This window comes from Crinia signifera, chromosome 4 (genome assembly GCF_055691185.1).
Source record: "Crinia signifera chromosome 4, ASM5569118v1, whole genome shotgun sequence".
NCBI lineage: Eukaryota > Metazoa > Chordata > Amphibia > Anura > Myobatrachidae > Crinia > Crinia signifera.
In genome coordinates, this window is record NC_139220.1 from 255086993 (window position 1) to 255113466 (window position 26474).

General features: G+C 43.0%; 1 protein-coding gene and 1 pseudogene across 2 annotated transcripts in view; both read right to left on the reverse strand.

Annotated features, from left to right (window-relative positions):
* Positions 1–26474, reverse strand: part of IGF1R (insulin like growth factor 1 receptor) — a 195305-nt gene that overhangs the window by 149123 nt on the left and 19708 nt on the right. The gene's annotated exons all lie outside the window — the stretch shown is intronic.
* On the reverse strand, positions 16317–16536 carry LOC146076312 (U2 spliceosomal RNA; annotated as a pseudogene).

The window sequence follows — 26474 nt, forward strand, 5'->3', positions numbered from 1 at the left end:
CTGACACTTCAGGACATCCTGAATGTTTCCGGTGCTTACAAAATTACAGCTTTGACACTCGGAAGCCAAAAGAAACAATAAAAGTCGAAGAAAAGATCCAGCTATAAAAAGTAAAAAGGGTAAAGATTTTATTTTTATAGCAAAACTAAAAAGCACAAAATATTGACATGGTGGATTTCACCGCTTTAGGAGATGGAAGATCTGGCAGATAGAGGTTTGTGTTGGAGGATACCCTGACGGCCCTTCATTCTGCTTTTGGCAGCAGCCACTTAAGAAACAGGCGACCTGTAACAGATTACAAGTATTTTTTTTCCCTCTGTGTAAAAAGTGGCTGAATCTACAGCATGGGTTAAAGAACATGTTAAAAGATTAATATTCTTCTAACTTATTTCTAAAGACCTCCAAGTTTCATTGATGGCTTCCCAGCTGCTACATGCGGCAGTTAGGAGTCGCCTCACTACAGGGGGTGTACAGCCAAAGCAGCTGTTAATATCAATGTCCCATCACACAATGCCCTATTGGATACACAGCTCAATTCCACTATGACTTTCAAACAATAATTGGGAAGCGTAAGCACACGTGACACAAATTTATAGAAAATTATTTGGTGAATTAGATGAAGAAATGGAAAGGAAATGTGATGTTTGATGAACCATACACCCACCAGTGACACGCCACAATGACCGTGACCAATGTGCATTGGCAATCACTAACTTTTCACTTCCCGGTGACACCACACTACTGCATGTGTGAGAATGACAAGTGCCAGGGTGGAATCTTACTTACTCAGGGACAGATGTATGAAGCAGTGATAAAGGTGGAGAAGTGAGCCAGAGTAGCAGTGGCCCACATCAACCAATCAGCACTGAAGTAACAGCTATAATTTACATATTATAAAATTATACAGAGCAGCTGATTGGTTGCCATGGACCACTTCTCTAAAACATGCCTGTAGGAGGATTATAACATAATAACCGCTAGAAGTTTAGATTTTCTATCTTGCATAAAGTACTAGTTTTGCCTCAATGTTCATGTTGCTACAACCAGTGTTCCAGAGTGTTAATGCAATGAGAAATATAGTGGCATTTTATGGATTCAGGGACTTATTCAGCCCCAAATTGCTTTTGTGCTAATTTGCAGAGCCCTACAATGAGATTGCCACCACGCCGACAGAGTGAAATTCAACCCTGTGCGAGGCTGCAAAAAGGCTTGCAAAAGTATTGCAGATCAGCGATTAGCTCCAAATCTATTCGCAACTCGCTCACCATCGGTGGCGCATATTCGTACATATATTCAGTCATTCGATAATTGGCCGGCCTGCGATCAAGTCAGAATAACCCCCTCAATTGTTTTCCTGTTCAGCTTCCACTATGTGGCACAAAATGGAGCAATTCAATTGTTGCTCCATGAAGGTGCCCGCTAGCTGCATTGATGTCATTTGTTTTCTCAGCCTCATGAGGTGCAAGAAGAAATGTGTGCAAAGTCTGTGGATCCCCCATATTTGTCTATTTTTGACAGAGCCGATACTGCAAGTTTTTCTTTATACTATACCTCTTTATAGCTCTTGCAATGCGCCATTCCAGAAGTCAACATTATGTCCTCAGCTTTCAACTACATTCCATCAGATCGGTATTATCTTTGTTTTTAAAATTTGTGTGTGGGTTTGAAACTACCCAAACACTGCACCTATTAAAGTGAGGAGGGATATGGGTGACCTAATAGCACTTTCTTAGAAATGAAGTAGTCCTTTTTATAAACAGAAGGTGTTCCCAATCTCCTAGTAAGCTATGTCAGTGTCTGGTATACTCGTAAATGAAATAATTTAGTGTAGGATAATATTGGAGTATCTACTATCAATTTGAAGAGATTTAGAACAATACTTTTATAGAGCGTCTCATTACCGGGCAGGGCTTCACTCTAGGCTGCTTCTATATGAAATATGGGTCGAAGATGAATCTCAATAGAAGTGTTTATCATTCTGTACAACTTCGGTGTGGTACTGGGTTTTGCCCTTAAAAGACCAGTCTTTGAGTTGACATTTATAAGTACATAATATAGTATGTCCCATTTATATGACCACCTAATTAAATAAAATCATATCCGGCCTACTCCATCACTGGCCAAGGGTACAGTTGCTGGCTAATTACATTTGTTCTGGGAATCAGACTTTTTTTGTGTGTAATACCCCTTTTACACCGCCGAAAAATCCGGGTCAGCGGCGGGTCAGACCCGGATCCGCGGCGGTGTAAATGGGGGGTATCCGTTTCCATTTACACGGGTCCTCTACCCAGGTCCTGACCTGGGTAGAACACGGATAGGACCCGTGTAAATGTCGGTGTAAATGGTCCCGCTGCGGGTGCAGGCACCCGCAGCGGGTCCACAGCGTGCAGCGCTGGGGAAGATGTTCCCAGCTGCTGCGGGAGGAGGGGGGTCCCTGCGGCTGCTGAGGAGAGGGGGGTACCTGTCAGCCTGCTGTGCTGGGGGTACGGGGGTGCTGGGGGTACCTGTCCTGCCTGCGGTCGGATCTCAGCGGAGAAGATGATGTGCGCCGCTGCTGTATCACCCCCCCCCCCCCCCCCCCCGCATCCGGCAGCCGGTCCCTGCGGCGTATGGAGTGTCAGTATCGGCGGTCCCTCCAGCGCATAGGAACTAGTACTAGTTCCCATGCGCCAGAGGGACCCCCGCCACTGACACTCCATACGCCGCACGCCGCAGGGACCGTCTGCCGGGGAGGGGGGGGGGGGGGGTGGTACAGCAACGGCGCACATCATCTTCTCCGCTGAGATCCGACCGCAGACAGGACAGGTACCTTCAGCACCCCTTGCACCCCCCAGCACCCCGGTACCCCCAGGTACACCAAGCACAGCAGGCAGGACAGGTACCCTCCGGCACCCCCAGCACCTTAAAAAAAAAAAAAAAAAAAAAAAACACTTAACCTGGGTCAGCCCTGATATATATATATATATATATATATATATATATATATATATATATATATATATTATATATTTCTATATATATATATATATATATATATATATATATATATTATATATTTCTATATATATATATATATATATATATATATATATATTTTTTTTTTTTTTTTCTATAAATATATATATAAAATATTATTTAAGGCAGGGCTGACCCAGGTTCAGTGTAAATGGTGCAGACCCAGGTCCGACCCAGGTCAAAGTGCTGTGTAAATGGGGTATAAAGCAGGGTCAGACCCTGGATACTCCAGCATTCAAAGACCAGGGTCCGACCAGGGTTTTTGGTGTAAAAGGGGTATAATGCACCTCCGCAAGCAATGGCAATATCAATTTAAGAGCATGAATTAGACGTACCATATACTGAGCTGCAGCGCTACTGGAAGGTTGTAGATAGTATGTAATTTCCTTTCTTCTAACTCATTCATAAAACACTTATCAGTATACATCTGCTCTGTCTCTGGGAGGCTGTATTAGATATTACTCTTATACCAGATATGTGGCTTTAAGTGGGCAGAATTCAATTTCAATTCTGCAGGCAGTGATTCGGTAATGTCAGACTCCCAACCAATCTGCACTCGCCCACAATTCTTTTAGTGTATTATGAATTTTGACTTTCTTTGTAGCTTTTCATGTTCACTGTGTCAAGTGAAATCGTATTTGACATTGCTGTGTATTTTATTAAACACGCAGGGGTTATTCATTTGACTATAGTGCTGCAGTTAGCAGTGGGGCAGAGACGGCAGCTATTCAATTGTTCAGCCATTTGGGCGCAGCGGCGTGATTTTTGCTCGCTGCCTCCTGCAGTGGAGAGTAGAAATCAGTGGAAAGTCGGCCATTCGGACACGCTAAGCAGGACTTTGTATGAGTTTAGCTATACCTGGTGCCATTGGATGCAACAAGTGCAGCAAGTAACGAAACAATCAATTTTCTCTGTCAGGCTCCCATTACTTGTCACTGATCAAAATAGAAACAGAGTCACTCCCATAATCTTATTCACTCTTTATAGCATGTTGACTATAGAAAACTTTGTCACAGACCAGTGGTTTCCAAACACTGTCCTCAAGGCATATCAACAGGCCAGGTTTTAGTGATAGCCCTGCTGATTCAACCTGACCGAGGTACTAAATAATACCCTTTTTTACACCAAAATCCCAGATCCGACCCGGTATTTGGAACACTGTTCTAAGCCAGGTCAGATCCGGAATTTTGGTCCGCGCACACTGCGGTGCCGACCCGCAGTGTAAACGGGGACGGAGGTTGGAGATGACATCTCTAAGCAGCGGGACCTCTGATTGCCGCGTCAGGCCCCGGACTGCCGCACTGGGGGGCAATCCCAGTACCAGGATAAGCCTCTGGGATGCCCCCAGCCGCCGTGACTCCCTCCAGTGAGCTGAATGGATGCCGCACACAGGCATCTATTCACCTCCTCCCTGCCTCCACTGCTGTCTGCACAGTGTAGCAGTACAGCAGACATACTGGGTAGAAGTCCTGTGTAAAGAGACACGGGTTAACCCCTTTTACACCAGTGTAAAAGGGATATAAGTCTTTGCCTAGGCATGGATAGTATTAAAACCTGGGCTGTTGGGGTATCTTGAGGATGATGTTTGGGAACCACTGCCACTTATTTGTAGAAACTATGGCAGCCAGTTTCCTGAGGGAATTTTGACAGCAGCTAGTAAAATGATATTGGTTGTGTGACCATAGCAGAGTCTTCTTTTGTTTCATTCCAGTGTTTTCGCTTAAATAAATACAATAGATGGGAAATTGCCAAAACAAGGAACTCTCACAGTCACAAATGTGTTACCTGCCTTATTTCAGGTGGTGTCACGCATGAAATTTTCCGATGTTTAGAATAGTATATTTTTGGGGAGCCGCGACTCCTCATGTACTTGCTGTAATTTCTGTAGTTCTCTGGTCCTCACCAGGAACATATAAATGTATAGTATTTCTGTGGCTTTCTTACCTCTTCTAAATCTGTGTACCGTGTGCAGCAAGTTTTTATTTTTATCCAAGTTAGTGCGCAAGGAACGACTGAATGAAATTTTTATTAATCTTTGGAGGAAGATGCTGGGCTTTGGAACCTTATAGTGCTGCCAAGTTTCTTATGCCGTTTCTAACTTATTAGCAACTAGAATATGCAATGTCAACGAAGCCTGTTTACATGTGAGTGTTTTTAGCTTTGCCATGGACTAGAGCAGGAAGTTTCTAGCCAAGTACAGGATAGAAATGATTAAGCATTTGTATGAAGTGAACAACAAAGGTTTACGAAGAACAAAGGCTTCAAAGCAGTAAGGTGTAAGCCTACCAGTGTGCCATGTGTATTTGTGGTGTGTGGTCTGCTAGATAGCCATATACATGGAGTTTATGTTTTTTCTTTGTGTCCAAGACATTCAACATTACTAGCCAGAAGACTGTTACCATAAAACCGTAAGTCTTGTGGGTTGGGGGGGGGGGGTTTGGAGAGGGGGCAACTCAATCTGGGGGGAGTTTGGAATTCTTTCACGAAGTGCACTCCCATTCAATTATTTAGTAAACCCCCATTCCCAGGAATAGCACCGATATCAGTAATTAATTCTACAAGGTGCGATTTGAAAGAAGATTAAAATGATTTCATGAGGACGATTGGGAGCTGTCCACTTGTGGCCATCTGACAGATCAGTGTGATTGTTGCTCTGTTTGGGTGTGAGCGGGGACACATTTCTGGCGCAGCCTCCTGAGGTAGCTGGTAGAAAAATATTCAAAAACTCCCTGGATTAGGCACCATAACCAGGATTTACCACAATCTGCACCTAAACAGTCTACTTGGACACGATGAGCACGATCAATAAAGAAAAAAATAATTGCTGCGTCGGGCAAAGGAATCACACTTGATGTGTCACATTACCATTCCTAGAGACCAAGGTACCTAGAGGTGACTGAATAATATCGAAAGGTAGTTGATAGAAGCCAACACCATCTGTGAACAAATCTTGAACTGCCTGGCAGCTTCCCGAGCGGCAGGATAGCATACGATACACTGTATGCGGTCCTTTTGCATACGATGTGTCATATGTGATCCAAGCCAAGGCTTCCATAACCAACAATCTGTGGCTGGGTTCTCTAGAGGCACAGGCTTTGTGGTGTATACAGGCCATGCTTGTGCTTAGAGAGGATCTAACCTCCTCTGTGAGGAAAGGAAGTGGAACAGGAGGGACTGGTTCTGCATATGCCACTCAAAGCATCCTCACAGGTCACCTGGAGTATATATGGTTTACCGGTTGTTTACTGCTTTACTCTGTTAAAAGCTACGATAACAGTTATGTAGCAGCCGGGTAGTATCCGCCTGCCTTATCAATACATGTATAGTTTTGCTTAAAATATTTGAGTTATCCTTCCCAACATTGTACATCACAGTTGCATATGTTGCCTCTAAAAAATATGTTGATATAAAGAAAGAATTCATCTGTTGGCACACACTGACTATAGCACGCCTGGTTAGCGTTATCATTTTGTAATAGTCACTGCAGTTAATTCATTCATCAAATCATTTGGTTTCGGTTTCCTCTGGAAAAGCAATAATTTACTTTGACTGTATCTGTGGTTTTTCTGAAAATCTAGATATTCAGTCTTGTGCACATACAGAAGGTAGTAAAGAACTTGGCAAAGTTTATGCAAAAAAAACTTCTTTGAATTATTGCATGAAGATAATGATGTAACCGGACAATGGTAATTCAAGAATTCTTGGTTCGCATTGGTTACAATCTAATTGCTATATACAGCAGCACTGGACAAATATTCAAGTATCGTGAAAGCTTGAAACTGTTAGAATATTTTCTATAACCTAAAGTAGGTGCATCCTTTCCCTAGCCCTCTGACCACAGCTGTGCCTGGAAGCTAATACCCCATTCACACCAGAAATGCAGGGACAAACCTTGGAATTCAGTTCCCGGGACAAGCATGGACATTCCCGGGTTTGGACCCATTCACACCAGAAATGTCTCTGCATTTTCTGGTGTGAGAAGGGGGCGGGAAGGAGGCCGGCAGGAGGTGGGGAGGAGGCGGGCAGTCATCGGGATGGCGGCGGAGGTGGGGAGAATACTCACCCCGGTTGCTGGTCCTCCGTGCAGGCCAGGGATCCACACAGGCGGCGGCGCAAATGACGGGACAGGCTGCGGATGAAGATGACGCAGCTCTCCGGCGTCCTCACTGGCGCCGGAGAACTGCGTCATCATCCACCGGCTGTCCCGTCATTTGCGCCCGCCGCCTGCGTGGATTCCCGTCCAGACAGCACACCGAGGACACGGCAACCCAGGTAAGTATAACCTGTACCTTTCACACCAGCCAGGTCCCCGGGTTGAACCCGGGAACAACCCTGGTACCTAGTCGGGTTGAAATTTGCCTGGGATTTTGTCCCGGGAACCTTTCACACCAGTGCTAGTACCGGGTTGTTCCCAGACTCAACCCGGGAATTTAGGCTGGTGTGAATGGGGTATAAGTATACAGTAAGGCATGTCCTCGTTTATGGCTCGGTGTACCTGCAGAATAAAATAATTAGGAGGTTTTGGAACAGGGTCAGGCCTCATGCATGAACCTAGGGAGAGTTCTTGTGTACTGCTCCCGGTAATGTCATTGTGCTTCATAATCCATCAGAACCAAAATACTTGTGTTTGTTTTATGCAGATCCATCTCTGGGATCTTGTGTTATTCGACAAGACGTCAGATTTCAACTTTCATTTTACAGCCCAAGAATGATGTTGTATAAGGCAGACTGGAACGTTGAAGTTGTATCCAATGTGACAGGCTCGGTGGAGTTATGTGTGGAAGCGCAGTCTGGGTGAATAGCAGGGTTTGCGAATGTAAGTCACAAATACATTTACAAGACACATGAAGGGGTTGGGAATAATAGAGATCGACATCAATTACTCTTCACTTTACCTGCTTCAACACCCAAGCCCCAGTCGTGCAGTTCTCTTGTCTGCATCAGTGCTAATGTAGTATTTTTCAGGTTTTTATAAACCAATGTGTTTTCATAAATCTAGCCTGAATACTGCATGCAGAGCGGGATGCCTGGTGTGAGTGAGCAGCCAGATCCCATGCAGCTCTGCAACGCCCGGCATCTTTTTTGCTGAAAATGCATCTTAGTCATATAATGCAATATGACAATACAGTAGAACAATACAGTACCCTGTGTGCAATATGTACGGCGCTGGTAACCACTTGTGTTGCCTTATACAGGTATGGCCACATACATATATCATCTATGCCAGGGGTGGCCAAACCGGTCCTCGAGATCTACGAACGGTCCACGTTTTCCAGGTTACCTAGCTGGTGCACAGCTGCAGTCATTACTAACTGTCACATTTTAAAACATGCTGCATTCATTCCTACTATAGATCCACAGGTTGCCTGGAAAACATGCACCGTTGGTAGATCTTGAGGACAGGTTTAGCCACCCCTGCTCTATGCACTACAAGTCATGCATGAGCTCCGTGTGACTCTGTAGTGCTGAACATGCCTTGAGGACCACGTTTGGGAACCAATTCTTTGCCTGTCCTGAGGTGCACTTACCGCAGATTTAGGTTTGCACCCTCCTGAGATCTGAGCAGATGTCTATGTAAAGTAAGGGTTTGGGACAGGTCAGGAGCGCCAGGTATGCCTTCACTGCAACATATCTGGCACTTAACATGGAAAAAGCTGCTTACCGTGGCTTATCCCATGCATTATGGCATGATAAAAGACTGTCACAGGAATGAATTGAATAGTTCCTGGGCACTTAACATGTGCACCCCTGTGCATAGAAAATCAAATGATCAATAAAGTGAACTGACGTAACTGTCAGATATGTAAAAAAAAAAAAATTCACTCTTCATGTGTCCGAGCACACACTGATAATATTTTGTTTATATATAAATGTGTGTGTGTGTGTGGGGGGGGGGTTTCTAATATTTTAGTTGTAGTTCACCATTTACATTCTGGTCTTTGTTGCTATGGAAACGATCTGGGAACATGTCTAGAACAGTGTGGGAGCTTTTCTAAATTGATTTTGCAACACTAGAAATATTAATGATGAGAGGAAACCAAGTGCTTTTTACGATTTATTGGTTTACAAGGTGTGCATAAAAATATTATGTCAGGGAAGATTATGTTAAAATGTCTACTTTGTGCTGTTCAAAACTAAAATGTAAATAGTCTGTTCTTTTGCCTAAAAGTTTTGCAAATAACTACAGCTCAACATCTCATATTGTTACCACCATTTGTTTCTCCAGGTGTCCTACAAATAGGTTTTCAATTGGATTTAGGGCAAGTACACGCTACTGCGATCTCGCCCGATATGTGGTTTCTGGTTGAACTGGAATAAAAATACTGTCAGGATCGGTCAGTGTGCGCCCAATCGGCGCACTCCTGCAGTCACATGAAATATCTTCCAGTCGTCCACTCGGCCAACTGGACAATATCGCATTCGGCGTTCTATAGTTTAATGGATGAGAGATTCCATACTTCATTACATCGTTCTGATATGATACACTGGCCAGCATATTAATGTGGTACTCAACTCTAATACAGGGGTGAGCTACAAGTGGCACTCCAGCTGTTGATAAACTACACATCCCAGCATGCCTTGCATCAGTTTCAGCATGGCCAAATAGCAAAACTAATGCATCAACAGGTGGAGGGATGCTTATTGCCCACCTCTGCCCTAATACGCAACTGGTCTTAGGTGAGCTGCCTTTGGTTTTTCTGGCTCCCTTTATAGCCACATTACTATATGCAGATATTTGTGTACTAAAACAAAAACATCTCTCAACAACTTTGAAACCAGTCTTCAGTGCACTGCTACATTTGGTTTTGTGAAGATCTATGTAAAAAAATAGTTAAATATGCAGGCAAATCTTTGTACACACTGGGGTCCATTCAATGTACAGTGCTGTGAGTAGCACCAGAAGGGAGCTCACAGGGCTATTCAAATCAGCGTGCTGTTATGTCAGAGATGGTTGGGACTCACGGGTGTTTAGTTGTAAGAACTGGCATTTTCTGACTTAAGTGCCCCCCGTGATGCTGTTTGCGACGCACTAGGGCACAAAACAGCATTGCCAACCCAGTTTTATTTATTTAGGGAGCGGTGCAAGCAGAAAACAACTAGGACTTATCAGCACTCTGATTAGAATAACCCCCGGGAGCTCCACCAGCACTATTATCAGAATTGAGCCAAATGTATATTTATTTATATGGCGCCACAAGGGTTCTGCAGTGCCTGGCAATACATAGAGGAGTGAAAAACAAGAAAAATAAATGACAGTACAAGGCACATTAGGACAAGTACAGTACATGGTAAAGACAGGGGACAGGACACGGACGCAGTTATCAAGGTGACAGATATATTCTAAGAAAAGCACATGAGGAGAGCGGGCCCTGCTCATGAGAGCTTACATTCTAAAGCTCAAAATAGCCACACGGAAAGCTGAATTGGGTGATCTAGGTCTCTGAAAAAATGAAGAAAACTATTCATGTTAACTGAATTAAGCTCTTACATAAGATTATTATACAGACACTAGCTCTGTATCTCTCTTATTTCGACAATTAACACAGGGAAAATGTATACCAATTTAAAAGGTAGAAACATAGAATTTGACGGGAGATAAGAACCACTTGGCCCATCTAGTCTGTCCCTTTTTTAAACATGTTACCTCAAACCATATTTGATCCTTATTTTATTGCCTATCCCAATCATGTTTAAATTGTACTACTGGATTTGAGTCTACCACCTCTGATGGGAGGCTATTCCACTTATCCACTACTCTTTCTGTGAAGTAATTCTTCCTCAAATTTCATTTCATTCAGTGTCATTTATGTACAATGACAAAGAACTATAGAATAAAGGACTAGGGGCCAGATGCATTAAGCTTCAAAAGTGATACAATGCAGAGTGATAAACAGACAGCCAATCAGCTCCTACCTGACATTTTTTAAACACAGCGGTAACAGGTAGGAGCCGATTGGCTGGCTGTTTATCACTCTCCATTTTATCACTTTTGAAGCTTAGTGCATCTGGCCCATTAACATAGGTTGCAATAAAAGGTCTACTCTATACACAGAATGAGTAGGAAAGTAGTAAGAAAATGATCTCGCCTATGGGACAGATAACACATATAGTAGTATAGTGTTCCCATGCAGTTCCTCTTCCCTGCCTGAGGTGTCGCTGTCTGCTGTAGTGCTTCTAGCACAGTGTGGTCTGTATACAAGCACCGATATGCAAACCAGACATGTGCTAGAAACACCACAGCAGACAGCGACACCCCAGGCAGGGAAGAGGAACTGCATGGGTTTTCAAAGTTGTTGGGTGCTAGAATGAACACTAGTAGTATAGTAAAGAGTTTATGACATCTAATTGAATTTCCCCCCAAACTCTGCTTCCCACTATGTATGTTATGCATAAGAGCATCATCTAGAGAAGTAAGGTATACATTCACAACAATTCCTGGAGAGGATGTTTAAGAACGTAAATGGTTAAGAAGTTCAAAGTAAATGTTAAAATACATGACACAGAAGTGAGTCAGAATTTAGGGAAAATTAGCCCAGTACATCGTGGTTAGAGACTCCAAAACGAACCAACATCCTCTGAGTCACAAGATTGAAGGGAATAAATCCACAGACAGGCATCCTACAAAGGAAAGTCTCTGTACCTGATCTCTCAGAGACCACAGGGCCATTCACAACAAAATGTCGCCTAGTCTTTTCAGACAGCCCTCTGTAAGACCATGGTGGATGGAGCCAAAGGAGGGTTTCAATGTAATCCCATCTGTCGTTCAGCTGGGCCAGGATTTCGGCCGAAAACCTGGATTGAATACCCCCCATAGTGTTTACACACTGAATGGTTTTAAGAATGTGTCTTAATCGCCAAATTCATTTAAAATGGTGTCTAGTGTGTACTCGGCTTTAGACTTCACCAATGCTTGAGAATCAAAAGTCAACCAACGGATTAAAATAAAAAGGGGAAAACATGACTGAACACAAAAGAAAAGTACATAAGATCTCTCTGAACCATTCGCCACCTCTGTATTATGCAATGTTTTGGTCCTTTTACGTAGGCTCCCAGCTAAAGCAGTCGGCGAGAGTGTACAGGAGATAGGATATATTTTCAGTTTAGATGGCATGGCTGTCCGCATCACACAGACTACTCAATGATGTTTCTTTACAAATGGGAAGTTTTTCTCTGCTGGCTTGCAAGTTATTTTAATCTTTGCAGCGCAACGTGAGCCAAACAGATGCTGCAGATTTTGGCCGGCTTTGGAATTCCATCTGATGCAACGCGGCAAACACCTCCAGCAAGAGCTACGCGTGACATTCCAGTCCAGTGCGACCCTGTGCTACTTATATATGTACACACACACACAACACTCTCCTATAATTATAACTAGGCATGCAAATAAATATCCAACTTGCAAACTGAAAAAAAAAAAAGTTTAAAAATAAAACAAATGAGCGAACAGTCGCAGCAGAGGGCGCACAAATATTTCTCCTAACGATGCCAGTAGAACATCAACCTTTTCATTGGTGAGGTCGCTAATGCTGGGCTGAAAACTAAAGTAGCTGCCTATACTAAATGCTTAAGCAACATATCCACTTTACACTATATGAAAGCATGCAAGCTATTAGTAATATATATAAAATTATAATAAACACCCAACTGATATTACAGTAAAGGTTATTGACGTGCATTCCTTTCATGCCATGACCCGATTTGCTCACTTAGACAAGTTTTTGCCTTTCCAGTTACTCTTCCGTTGCTCGCAGTCTGGTGATCTCCCTTAATGACGAAGATCCTTTTCTGCTAATCTATAAGTAAACAGGAAGCTCCACTAATGTAGACACCATACAAATGGAATTAGAGACTTTTCTGATGATCGATTCTTTTTAACATTACTGAAAGTCAATTTGGGCAACCAATGCCCAAAGATCGGGCATTCTGATCAAGAGGACTGCCAAAGCAAATGAAAACCGATTAGATGCCGTTTAACCTTTCAGAGGCAGGAACCTTTCAGCGGCAGGAAACGAAAAGCAAATGGTGTGGTGAACTGACACAACCCATCTGTTCAGTGCATCACACCCTGCCTGAAAAAGTCTGAAGCTCTGTTTGGGCAAAGGACTGTATCTCGCTGCTTTGTTCACACACACATTCCTTTGGGATGACAAGCACTGCCCACTGGGCTTCTAAGGGTTGGGGCCTGTGGGTTTTTAGAACTCTACCCACTCCCCCATCTGCTCCCCACTGTAGTGACTCAGCTGACAAAAATTCCAGACCAATTATAAATCACTTAACCCATTCTATACAAGGTGGATAAAAATGTATTGATAGTTACAATGCAAAAAAAAAAAAAAAATACCACCAGCCCACCCCCCCAAAAAAAAGGGGGGGGGGGGAGGTCAGAGCTATACAGATTCTCTAAGGTTAATCACTTCTAATTTATGCACCTCGGCCATGCATGAAATGCACAAGAATGCCATACGCCCCATTCCTGGCCTTGAACAATAAAATACACCCAGTATAGCGCCACTTAAATAGGACATGTTGCATACAAAAGTGAAATACCAATGCCTGCTGCAAGATACAGTAAAGGATAGTATCCATTACAGGCTGGCTGTGGCATTTTACTATGTTTTGGGTTTGGGGACATTGATTACTAGCTTATATAAATATTAGGAGCAGGTAGTCCATCGTTAGTGTACATCAAAAGCTTTCTCCCCCAATGGCAACACTATACACCAGGGGTTCCCAAACTTTTTTGAATCACGGCGCCGTAGAGCATCAACATGTTTTCAAGGCACCCCTAGGCCAAATGCTTATCGAGAAATTCAGAAAAAAAAAATATTAAATTAAATGCATTGTGTTTATATGTCTCACCTCTTCAGGCAAGCCTATCATATTTAAGTTCTACACGCATAACCCTCTGAGGCACTTATGTATTATATAGCTTCCCTTCTGGACTTGTAACTTGGTGGGACTGCTATGCTATTACTGGTGCCTGTCCTTGTGTTTCCCTCCTATATACCTAATAGATTGTAAGCTTGCAGCAGGGCCCTCCTACCTCCAAGTCTGCCTGTTACCCAGTTTGTTTTATCACTGTCTACTATTGTAAAGCGCAACGGAATCTGCTGCGCTATATAAGAAACTGTAAATAAATAAATATGTCACAGTTATCTGGTGAGGGGCAGGATTTGCTCCTGTTTGTCCACATATATTATGATTGGCAGCCACCAGCACTGGTTTTGCCTGGTACATTGACCATAAATAATATGAATTGATCCTGGTCCACCAACCCAAGGCACCCCTGCAAGTGTCCTGAGGCACCCCAGGGTGCCTAGACACACAGTTTGGGAACCACTGCTATACACAATGAAAATGATTATTTTTTTGTGACTACTTCCACAAATATTGTGCACGGATGCACTTTTTAGCTTCAATGCCAATGTTAATGCACAATAATGCTTTAGTTGACAGCTTTCAATGTACTCAAAACTGCACCTTCACCTGCGGTGCTCCTCTCTCTCTCTGGCCAAAGTCACAGCGGTCATTACATGCCGTCGCTTTCCCTGGTGCTCTGCAAGTTCAGAAATCTATTTTAATCAGTTAGAAACGTGTAGCACAATTGTGGTTACCCCTGGGCCTCCTGCGCACAATCTCGCTATTTACTTTTGTTTACTTGCAAATGAATACAAGGTCAATGAGGTGTCCTCCGTCAATTCTTCTGCTCCCCTCTACAAATGCTAGCTAGTAACCAGTCTAATGCTGATACAAAATAAGTGCATCTTCTTTCAATGCAATGTGCTGCCCTTATCAAGAAAGGAGGAAAAGAACCAAGGCTGACCCATCCACATCACAGCCTGGTGTGAGGTCACTTGCAGTTCAATGTTGTGTGAAGAGGAGGGGAGGATACAAACTTCAGACAAATGGATACTTCTGAAACTCCAGCTATTCCTTTTAATGTGACAATAAAAGAACAATTAATTTATACAATATGAGACAAAAACAGCATGCTACATATAGCCACAGGCTTAAAGTAATATGACCAGCACATTTCATAATTCTCAGTTTCTGAAATTCTCAGGAGCTGTAAATGACTGTGTAATACTTAATAGATAATGATAATAAACATAAAACTCACGTCTATCCCTGCTGTGTTACCCCAGTTTGTCTGCCCCCTCCCTTAGTATGTAAACGCTAACGAGCAAGGCCCTCTCTCCTCATGTACTTTTCTAATGATATTTCTCTGCCACTGCTATAATTGTGTCAGTTTGAAAAAAACTCAGGAGCCCGAGGTGTGCTCCCCACCACCAGTGCTGTGCCTAAACACGTGCAAAGGAGGCCGTGCGATCGAATGGGTCCGTCTCCTAGGAGACAGGGCCCCGTTTTTCCCCTAACCCCTCTCAACCATAAGGCCGAAGAGGGGAAAATAGGGAACGGTGGGTCCTCTTCGCCGAAGCTTAGAGAGACCCTCATTCCTCAACCCCGAAAGGGTTAGGACGGTGGGTCCTCCGCACCCCATGGTTTGGAGAGACCCGCAGTGGACTTCCCTCCGCCTTGCGGCTCGGGGTCGTCCTCGGGGGGACCGAAGCTCTCCCCAAAAGGCGAGAGCTTCGGCACATTGGGGAAATGGAAGGCCCAGAAGGGTCGACCACACTACCCAAAAAAAACGTGACAAACTACAAAAAAACAAGGAACGTGAAAAGTGACAAACGTGAGAGGGGGAAGAGAAATAAATAATAAAAGGACCCTAGCCAGAAGGCCAGGGTGGGGGTGTGAAAAATTGTCCTACCCCATCCAAAAGGACGAGGTAAGGACGTGAAGCGCATACCTAGAGGGAAAGTGCGCAGTGCTAGTGCTTACTAGTGCATGGTGATTTTGGGAGCACCCGTGCAGGTTCGGCACCCCCGAGTTTCCCCGGGGGCACAGTGCAGCCTCGGACTCCAAGCAGCCAGCCAGTCAGCGTCCGACCAAGTGTTTCTCCGTCTCAACAGCAGGCACTTTCCAGCCCCTGGCATGGGATCGGGTACTCCACTGGGCTTTTCGAAAGACTCCCTTAGGGGCTGCACCCCCCTCGGAAGAGCAATCTACTCAGTCCCAGTGTTTCTCCGCTCCCAGGGTTAAGATACTAAGCTGAGCTTTTCGCTGTGCCCAGGTTGAGGCCAACTACCCAACCTGTACCAATCTACTCGGTCTCAGCTTTTCTCCGCTCCCTGGGAATGGATACTAGACTGAGCCTTTCGCTGCTCATCCTTCGGGGGCTACGAACCCCGTCAGGAGAGTCAAACTACTAGGCCCAGTGTTTCTCCCCCCCTCTTACCAGTGGATTTACGGAAACAACACCTCCTACCAAAGGCAGAGGAGAAGGTACTCAGCCAAACTTTTCACCACTCACAGGCAAAAAAGAGGGGTCCCACACCCTCCGCCCATCAGAGCAGCTACTCAGTTCAGCCTTTCTCTATTCTCTGCCAGAGGCCAGTCCATACCCACTGATAAGAACAGATACTACACTTTATCTTAGCCAAAAGGCCGAGAAGCGATAATTGTGTCAGTGCCGCTGCTGCAGCTGTCTTTTATTTACCATGTACTTGTCCTAATTTTGTTCTTTTGCTCATCTATGTATTATCAGCCGCTGCGGAACCCTTGTGGCGCCACATAAATAAAAAGAGAATAATAATAATACAACATCTTGATCACCCCCTTTTGCCATTAATAGCAGAAAATACTCTCCACTTGAAAGCATCCTGTCCCAGGGTCCTCTGTAGTATAGCAGAAAAATCACCCACAGTGCCTCGGGCTCGTTATACACCAACAGCAGGAGAGCAGACACACACAGACGGAGCCAGCCCAGGACAGTTTTCTGGATCCAACAGTACTATGCAGCCTAAAGCACATCATCCAGCATACAGATGTGTCCACACACAAACTTTTGTTCAATGCACACCAAATAACTCCATTTGTAGTGCCACATACCCTGCGACATAGCCATGTGAAGCATATAGCAAGAGGCTTTTTCTTAAAATTTGCATATTATCAACATCACTATAGCGATAAATATACAAAAGGAAAAGTTTCTAAAAACTTTATCGTTGCACCTCCTGAAAAAAAGATCTAGCTGCCTTAATTTTACCGTTAAAAGAAAAACAACTTCTGTACCATTTTACAGCAGAAAACACTGTTATAAAAGATAAACATTTGGGAACTTAAACAGCATCACGCTAGTTCAATGTAAGGATGGGCAAATTCCAACATTCCAGCTGCAGAACTTGTACACAACCCATGATCCTTAGCCACCCATGATGATGTATCACAGGAGATGTACTTCAGCAACAGCTGCACATGTGCCCAGCCCTGGTTTTACATTGGTTGCCAATAAAGCTTCCTTTACTGCAAAAGCCGTAACAGTTGTACAATTGTGGACTGACCGTTTACATGTGTCAGTAAATTTCTGTGTGCATTTTCATACAACGAAAAAGTATTTTTCCACATTTATGTGTGGAGGAAGATCAATTGTTCTTTCTTTGCAGCAGTTTAAAGTGACAGGAGCTATTCAATTGTTTGTGGAGGAGCTGCCGTTACCTATTGTAGATTTTTGTTTGCAGCCTCCTGAGTTGGGCTGTTAGGAGCCTTAATTGCAGTTTGGTCACCCAAACCGCAGTGTGCCCAGTTTACCCACTTTAAGCTGCTGCAACTGCTAAAGTACAGTCCAGTCCTCAGATATTAAAATACATGGACTTACCAAATACTGCAAAACCTGAACAGTTGATGAGCATAAGACCACCAGCTACGTATTTACTTTCCCCAGATCTTGTGAGAGGACACCCCTGTGACTACTCTACACACCAGTGATGCAGCACTTGCTTTAGCAATTCTCTAGCACCCCTCTGTCTATATAGATTGTTCATATATTGCTCAAGCAAACTCTGCAGTAAAAGGGATTTTTTTTTCTTTAAAAAGCCATGAACTGGTGTATCTAAAAATAGGCACTGCAGCAAATCGCAGACACTGGATTAACGGTGCAGCAGCCGACGCGTGTTACAGACACTGTATTTACAGCTCTGAATTAGCATCTTTAAACCTCCATATAAGCCGTTGTCCCAAATTTTGTTTATTATTTCAAAGCGGTCTTTTTACAGTCAAATCCTATATGCGTTATCACAATGCAAGCCAAAAGCATGTATATGCATTTTCACTGCAGCTTTAACTCTTTACAGGATATGCAATAAAATCTCCTAAGTACCACCAACATTTATGATTTATTATATGGCCTTAGTGAGCGTGCATCAATCTTTATACAGGAAGCAGGATAAAGGAATGCAGAGTAGCAAAACAATATTAGGGCTTACAACCTGTACACGCATTCAGAACCAATTATCCTACCTGGAATGTGGGAGAAACCCCATAAACAAATGGGTAGAACATACCTAAACTATTTATTACCGGTTAATTACAGTATATAGCGCACACATATTCTGCTGCGCATTACAGAGAATAGTGGAACGAATAGTTCACATCAGTCCCTTCCCCAGTGGAGCTTACACTATATTCCCTACCACATGTACACGCGCACACAGACATTCTAGGGTAAATTTTGTTGGGAGCCAAGTACCCTACCAGTAGATTTTTGGAATGTGGTAGGAATCCGGAGTACCCGGAAAAAACCCACGTAAGCATGGGGAGAATATACAAACTCCACACAATTCGGGCAACACAACAACTACACACTAATATACACAAATAGGGCCAGAGTCTAAATCAAACCCATGAGCCAGGCATTGAAATGCAATATGTTGTTACTGTTTAAGTGCTTCCCACTAATTGCATATCCTGCAGGTCACTAGAGCCCACAAAATCCCTTCCTGCAGTCAAATGAAATTCTGACAATCCGGTTACTCCTACTCAGGAGTGGTACCCCACCTCACGTACATTCACTTAAGGAAGAGGACTGTAGTAGGTGTGTGGGATGAAAGCAGCTGTATGCAGGGCAGCTTCCTCCCAGCAAACAGCTTCTACCCTATGATCTAGAAATGATAGTTAATATTTCTCTCTGATTCTGAAATTAAACTTAATATATTTGTTATATAGGAATATTACTTAAATATATTTGAATCTTCATTGTCAATTAATTGTACTCTTTCCTAATTTGTAATTAATGTGAAAAAACAATAAATATGTTACCATAAAAAAAAAACAAAAAAAAAAAAACACAGCTTCTACCTTCATACAACAGGGTCCCACCAATCTATTCATACACCTAAGCAGCATATGTGGGTTTTCTGTAGTCCCACTGTGGTGACACCTGGCATGTGTACAGGAGAAGACATATCGGTACTTGTGTACTAGCACGGCGCCCATCACATCGCAGACCATAAGGCATGCGATGGTAGCCGATGTTATACAATTTTAAATTGTATACCATCGCATTGTATGCCATTCTATCGCATATACAATGGTATGCGATAGAATGGCCCGCAAGGGGTGGCGGTACGCGTCCTACGACCTTTTCATACCCCCACTATCCACGTCGGCGTGGAGTTGAATTTATATAGTGTGGAGAGCGCATCGAGCCACCGAGCCCTAAGCGTGGCGAGCGCCGCGAGGGGACGCGGAATACATGTAAAGTAATACGCGTGCGCTCGCCACGCTTCAGGCTCGGTGGCTAGCTGCGCTGCGCTACTGGGTTTAGCACTGTAACAGTACAACCAATAAAACTTCAAGACAAATCTTCCCTAAATGACTTAAGAGATAATACAGAACAACCTTACGGTTCCATACAGTTGACTATCTCTACCGCAAGTAAACCGCAAACATTAAAAAGGATGAGTTTGGTTTTTTGTAGGCTTTTCCTTCCATTACCTAAGACAGGCAAAATAGACCAGAGAGTATCTTATAAACACAAATACCAGCATAGCCCTTATTAAATGCATGGATAATAGAAAGCAACTTAAAAGTCCCATTTTGGTGTCTTTGTATGTTTGATGTTTAGATTTTAGATCCAAGTCTTAAGGTGGACAGCAGTGTATGTCCATCCGATCCCCTTTCAGCTGTCCGGGTCCTTCCCAGGCGACATGATCACATGCAGTCTTTTCACAAGCGATGTACCTCAAGTGACCCCGTTCTCTGCCACCAGGAGGGACGATTTGGCCAGTTTTCAGCCGGTTCGTCAGCCGGATCTGTCTGAATCGGATGAAAACATGCTAAATCGGACCTGGGTATAGTGGCCTTTAACAGATGTACGGGTCTCTTATTTATATATTATTTATTAGCCGTTTCTTATATAGCACACAGATTCCGCAGCGCTTTACAGAGAATATTTGACCATTCACATCAGTCCCTGCCCCAGTGGAGCTTACAATCTATATTCCCTACCACATGTACATGCACACAGACATTCTAGGGTTAATTTTGTTGGGAGCCAATTAACCTATCAGTATATTTTTGGATTGTGGGAGGAAACCAGAGTACCCGGAGGAAACCCATGCAAGTACGGGGAGAATATACAAACTCTGCACAGTTAGGGCCATGGTGGGTATTGAACCCATGACCTCAGCGCTGTGAGGCAGTAATGCTAACCATTACACCATCCGTACTGGATGGTAGATATTGGCATGGACCTACATTTACAAATCCTACTACTGTGACTATTGTAGGTCTAGAAAACAGACATTTGAGAAAGTTTAATTTATAAAAAGCAAATGAATAGAAAATAGGCATATATAGAATTCCTGCACTGTTACGTTTATTTGTATTGTCTGTTCAAATATCTGTTTTTCTCCTGTGTGCTTGCTCTACTCTAAAAACACACTTTTACACATCTAGACAAAAGTAACCATCTTCGGGGGACGTTTAAATATTAACAAGTATTAATGAGATTCAATCTCACATGGACTGACTGGAGCATATGGCGAGTTAGATTGTGGTATGAAATAAGTAACCCTTAAGGCATGATCCCAAGGGAAAGCTGGTGATTGGTGTGGTGACCTCTCCAGCAGTTGTAGAATATCTGGGAGCGGATAACTATAGTGATTAAAGACCTCTGTGGACTCACCAAGCTACTCCGAAACCATATCAATTTGGAGGGAATCTCACCATTTTTGATTGGCTCATTATGATGATGGGTTGTGTGTCAAATACTTTAACACCTAACAGAGAATGTAATTAAATAATGTATAGACCCAGATTTAAAACAAATATAGCTCTTCTCCGATCAGTGAGGGGAGTTGTTATCCAATTTAAGGCCCATTGTACTGTAAAAAGTACACAGCAGATTAATGTAGATGAGAAAACCAAATAAAAATGGCGATATCAAATGTTAACCGAGGTACAAGCAATGGATACCTGGGGGTACAATCACTAAGATGGGATTTCTATCGAATATAGCAACCAAATTCTAATTCTTCTTTATTTAGCACCTTCTAGTATATTAAATGTGATTGGTTCTTCTAAGCAACATTCCATTTTCAACAGACCTCCCATCTTGGTAAATGTACCACCTAGTGAAGGAAATACAACTAAAGAATGCATTTGGAGGAGAATTCAATGTGATCGCCAGCTACTAAACAGTAGATACAACTTCACAAGTCCCCACCCCTCTATAAGACGCTAGTAAATACATACTGGCAGGAAGGATGTGCCCCACCCCATGCATATCGCACTCATTATGGTCAGGTGTTCATGGCTAAACGCGACCAAACTAATGGGCGCACCGCGGAAAGTCCTGTTTCAGCGCTAGCTGCGGAATGCACCCAAACAGAGCTACTAATGAATACCTGTGTTGCATGCCATCTAGTGGCTGCAGGTGGAAAAACCTATTGAACAGCCTAATAAATATTAACTGTATAATAAGATATGGCTCCAAGAATAAAATGTATAGTTGGCACTGGATCAATACAGGGCCAAGCCTTTACCACACCACACTTGTGGAAAATTCAGTAGCTAATAACTATGATATCATAACTTCCAAGATATTCAAGGTCACAGGTTGCGTATTTTTTTATTTTTTTCAATAAGGTGCAAGAAGTTCAGTAAATCTTGACAACCAGTTTATATTCCATAACTTCACAAATAAAAGTTATAATGCTGATCAATGCTGTGAAAATGCACTGCTGGAAAAACAGCTCCTATACCGACTCACTTGCTGACTGTGTAAAATATTCAAAATCATATAAAAAAATATATATATATTTAAAATCTTTGGCTACTGTTTTATTTTTGGATATGATATACAAGAGCATGTATTCCCCCAATACACTTGTTTTATTTTTATAAAATAATAGTATAAAGGTTGGGGAAGTTCAGCCGGAGCGGAGATGTAGCTCTCCTTTCGAGTGACTAATTACTTATTTTTGTTCAGCAACAAAAGGAAAACGCGTGATCCTCTGCCAAACGTTTCTCAGAATCTGTTTTAAGAGCAGGGATAAAGGAGGAGAGAATATTCATTCATTGCTAATATACTGCACAGTTTAATCAACAGCAAATGCTGGCAGAGAACATATAAAATTTACTAATTAGCCACCGGCTGCAGGTCTTGGAAAATCTTCCAGTGTCTGCGAGATGCCTGATCACAACCATCCTTTGGCGAACACACATTTTATTAGCGTGGGGATGGTTTTGTAGGTTCACACCAGTGTAGGAAGAAAAGTTTTTAAACTGTAAAAAGCAGAACTCTGACAGGGAAAAGAACAACATGATTTGTTTTTATTTGCATCTCTGACTGTCCACCTAAACTAGAAAAAACATTACACTAAGGAGGCGGGGAGAACTAATAGCTGGGATTCACCTTTCAGTGTACTGTAACACTTGGCCAAAACAAGTCCACGTGAGGGCGCCATGCCAATTCTGCTATGCACTATGGGTGCAGAATTTTAAAATGATGTTACATAAGATAGGGAACATATCAGCATGGCTAGGTACACACAGGCATCTGTGATTAAGTAATTACACTGCTCAGACCTGTCATAGAGGGCCAGCTGTCCTGTACGAGGAATGATTAAACTGGTGACCGCTATGGGAAAAGACTCTGATAGAAGCAATCTTACCGAAACTTGCATGAAGGGAGTAGCAACAGCTACTTCCTGCTACATACTAGAGATGTGCAGGCTCTGATTTACTCTGATTTCAAAGCAGGATCTTATTGGCTATCAACAACTGTCATGTGATTTGGAATAGCCAATAAGATCCTGCTTTGAAATCAGAGTAAATCAGAGTAAATGAGAACCTGCACATCTCTACTACATACTGTTGTCTCACTTGGGTCTTGGAATTGCAATCCCACCAAAACCTGTGTGGAGTTTGTATGTCCTCCTGTGTGCAACCAAATAAGTTAAAGTGTATTCTCCTATTAGTAGAAAGGCAATATACAAATAATTATATAATGATTATAATAAAAAGACGCAGTAAATGCTATGGTGCCTTGGGCAGAGGAATACAATAAATGAGGAAGTGGCATTTTCACTGTAACACAGGGGTAGATTCAATTGAGTGCATAGTGTATAGCGCCAGGAGCTATTCAGTTCAGCGCGCTGCGACGTCTGCCTAATCTAAAAGGGCGTCCTGCTATACTTTTATTCTTCTAACCAGATGGGACTTTAGGCTTAAATGGACCTTGGTGGATGCAAGTTACCAGATCCGGAACTGGAGCCGCTTCCCCCAGCTACAAGGACATACAAGCTGCCTGCTTTGCCCGTGGTTACCTTTATACATGCTTATTATTCACTCCACTGTGTAAGTGTAAATTCTATGTTATGCACTATGTCCTCTCTCTTTTTACTTTTTATATAACCTTTGAGAGTATTGGAGGAGAGGACAAAAGTGCTTACTATACAAACCAAGGATTGGATGTGAACCATTTGAGACCTTTTTGTGGAATTAATGTTGACGGTTTATTTATTTCCACAATTGGCGATACCAGACTTTTCATTTGGGGACCCTAAGAGCGCTTTATTACATTGTGGGGGAAATTTACTAAGATGTGTATTCTACTTCACATGTGATGTTGCTATGGGCAACCAATCAGAATCTACGGTACTCGTTACCTAGAACGGCGCCTATCGCGGGCATCGCATGTAGATCGCATGCCATTATAATGGCATGCAATGCGACCGATGCGATGCCCGCTATTTCACATAGAAATGCATGTTAAAATGTAAATCGCGTCGGTCGCATTGCATGCGGCCAAAAAACGCATGCGATGCGACCAACGCGATTATAGCAATTTTACATAGGGGACAATGTTAAATGGCCCAATTGACCTGATTTTACATATGGAACAATGTTAAATGGCCCACAGACCCCAAATAGCCACCCTGAAGTGTGAAATGGCCCCCCCAATTGTTAACGCCACCCCACGATCAACGTCAACCCGAAGCGTGGTGAGCGCAGCGAGCCTGCGAGGGGTGGCGGTACGCGTCCTCCGACCTTTTCATACCCCCACTATCCACGTCGGCGTGGAGTTGAGAATAGAAAGTGTGGCGAGCGCAGCGAGGGGAGGCGGATACCTGTGAAGCCCGCGAGGGGACGCGCCTCGCCACACTTTCTATTCTCAACTCCACGCAGACGTGGATAGTGGGGGTATGAAAAGGTTGAAGGACGCGTACCGCTGCGCTCGCCACACTTCGGGTTGACGTTGATCGTGGGGTGGCGTTAACAATTGGGGGGGGCATTTCACACTTCAGGGTGGCTATTTGGGGTCTGTGGGCCATTTAACATTGTTCCCTATGTAAAATTGGGTCAATTGGGCCATTTAACATTGTTCCCTATGTAAAATTGCGGTAATAGCGTCGGTCGCATCGCATGCGATTTTTTGGCCGCATGCGATGCGACCGACGCAATTTTTTACCTTGCGATGCCTAAGATCAAAATCGTGGGCGCGTTCTAGGTAAAGAGTACCGAATCTACTTCTTATTTATTTAGCACCCTCTAGAACCTTGATGGCTAACCTTGACACTAAAGCTGTTGTTGAACTACACATCCCAGCATGCTCTGCATCAGTTTTAGCATGGCCAAATAGCAAAACCTAAGCAGAGAATGCTGGGATTTGTAGTTCAATAACAGCTGGAGTGTTAAGGTTAGCCATCAAGGCTCTAGAAGATAGACAGGATCTGATTGGTTGCCCACAGCAACATCACATGTGAAATAGAATACACAGGTGTGATGTAGAACAATTGAATCACTTTCTATGGGGTAGAAAAGTCATCCTGATTATGCCAATACAAGGCTAAAACACACAGGCGCATAATAATCCCAGCCAGCAGTACCCATAGGCCCCTATGTATACTTCTATGCAGGTACAGAGAGCTCAATATGGCCATGTCAAATATAATGTTCTACCCCCTGTCCAAATGATTAGAGAGCATCCTTACAGACAATGCAACCAGAAGAAATGCTACAAAAATCTACAAAAAAAAAAAAAAAGAAACGAGAGGAGCCATACAATATCAAAAGCAAGGGAATCTGCATTCCACCCTTGTTACATATAGTAAATACCTGCTGGGGTTATGGTATAAAGGCTAGACACTGTCAACTACATCAGTTGTCTGGTCCTCACATGCGGTTACAAGATTTGTTTTCTCTTAGTGTTTGATGACATCACTGAACGGTCATAATGGCCATAAAACAAAAGCAAAGTATAACCATAAACAAATTTTAGAGTCTTGTTATTACCAGTGTTAGTTGCCTGACAAGGCATTTTGGGCCTTTTAAAGTTCCTCACAGATTTCTAAAAACAGGTTTAAACTTCTCAAAATGTAACAATGATAAAACAGTTATTTCATTTTCAAGACCCTGAAAATATGTTCAATAGAGAAAACTTAAGAAAATAATAATGCAACCAGATGACAGATTAGTACTGTCCAGCTCTGCTTAACCCACCATCATTCTAGTAGGCCATTTCAGCATCACATATACAATAATAAAAGTGCAGCGACAGAAAGAGTGTGTACAAAGAAATACAATACAGTCCACTTTCAGTCACTTTATATATAAAAAACACCTGCACCTTTAATCCTATATCATGCCCTTTAAGGGGAAGGATCTCAAATCTAGTTGGAAAACACAAAATACATGTACATTGTGAAAAATGTATACAAATATAAATATAGACATACAGTAGATGGACACAAGAAACAACTGGTTCATATAATCATCCATTTGCAGGCAAAAAAAATACAAAGGGGTATTCAATCCTGGCCCGTATTTGCCCGCCTCAACAGTAAATTGACAGCTGGAATGCAATGTTCCACCTGTCCACTGTCAAAAAGGGGGCGTGGGCTGTTGAGATCCGGCCGTGAATTTTACAATCCACGGCCGTTTTCGACAAACTGTTTTAAAGTCCGATCAGTTTTGTCGAATTACACCTTCAATCTTGTCAGAAACGTCAGCATTGAATAGGCTCCTACCACTATTTTTTTCTCTGTCGGAATTAGCGGCGGGGATTGAATACCCCCCCCCCCCACCCCCCGTCTGCACAAACTTTGTATTTA